The sequence below is a fragment of the Myodes glareolus genome, chromosome 17, assembly GCF_982192425.1.
Source record: "Myodes glareolus chromosome 17, mMyoGla1.1, whole genome shotgun sequence".
NCBI classification, from domain to species: Eukaryota; Metazoa; Chordata; class Mammalia; order Rodentia; family Cricetidae; genus Myodes; species Myodes glareolus.
Window position 1 is genome coordinate 46,292,498 of NC_142042.1, and position 1,435 is coordinate 46,293,932.

General features: G+C 33.0%; 1 non-coding gene across 1 annotated transcript; it reads left to right on the forward strand.

The window, feature by feature from the left end:
* The first annotated feature begins 283 nt into the window (after window positions 1-283).
* LOC125406509 (U6 spliceosomal RNA) lies at window positions 284-389 on the forward strand. The gene has a single exon (XR_007233930.2). It is a non-coding gene; the product is annotated as a U6 spliceosomal RNA (small nuclear RNA).
* Window positions 390-1,435: the final 1,046 nt, after the last annotated feature.

A 1,435-nucleotide genomic window follows, 5' to 3' on the forward strand; every position in this document is an offset into this window, starting at 1 on the left:
AATGAGTCTATAACATCATAACTTTTCACATATAAGGAAATATTTCCTTTGGCACAGATAAAAAATTACTTAAAAGCAAAATATGTGCTAAATTTAGTGTGCTTAAAAACTTAGAAAATATTTGATTAACCTAGGCTTGCATTTAAATAATAAGGAATAAGATATTCTGGTCTGTAGTGGAAATGTGAGATATGAGCAAGTCACATTAAAAATATACAGCTTCTATTATATTATTCATGTTTTAATACTTGCTAAAATAGAATGGATTTATAATATTACTTATGTGCTCACTTTGACACACATATACTAAAATTGGAATGATACAGAGAAGATTGTCATGGCTCCTGAACAAATTTGACACACAAATTCATGTAGCACTCTATATTTTTATAAGAAAAATAAGTTCAATAGGGAAGGCATTAGCAAATACAGAAAAATAAAAACATGAAAGTGAAGACTTAAGATTCCTCTGCTGACTTTTCACTTCCAACTTGTTCTTTAAAAGTTGGAAAATAGAAGAGGTAGATAAAGAGGATGAAATTACCAAAAACAAATGAAAACAAATCAAGATTAAAATTAATTTTGAAGTAGATGAGGAGAAGGAGGAGGACACTGCCAAGGAGGAAGAACAAACAGGTAATAGAAGAGGAATCATGTGTAAAGAAGGATAGATAGGCTAGAAAGAAACACAATAAGGAAGAACTGCCTTCCAGGTAAGAGCTATACTCAGCAATTCCTAATGCAGAGAAAAGGAGAAGAAAAGAAAAGAAAAGAAAAGAAAAGAAAAGAAAAGAAAAGAAAAGAAAAAAGAAAGCAAGACACTGAGGACTAATGGAAGACAACTGTGATTCTGCTATGTGGATACATCATGTTGAAAATTCATTGTGAGCATATCAAATGCTCTGCAAAAATAATCAAGGGAGATTAAATCCAGTGGTGATTATCTAAAGGTTTTAAATCCTTTGTCTCTTGTCATCAGTTATTAACGTAGAGTCTTTGATATACACATGAAAACAAATATTTCCTTATATTCAAAACAATATTACTATTCCCCAGGATGTGGTTCATGATGACTCTTATTATTGTATCTAGACAATAAGAAGCACTCAAACACTCTTATGGAGAAACTGGGGAAGACTCTTGATTATGAGATACTAGATAGTGGTGGGTAACAGAGGAGAAGGCTGATCATTACTAAAGCATTACACAAGCCATGAGGAGCATGTCTACATGCCAAGTATTTCCAAAAAGCCCTGTTCCAGAATAGTGCCTGCTTGAGGGATTCTTATTTTAAATTGAAATAATATATCTGACCTAGTTTAAAGTACAGAACTTACATTCAAGTAGGCTAAAGGCGGCCTTGTCACCTACCTCGTTGACACAACTGAGCAGGTACTTCTGGATTACAGCTCATTATCTGAAGCCTTCCTTCCAG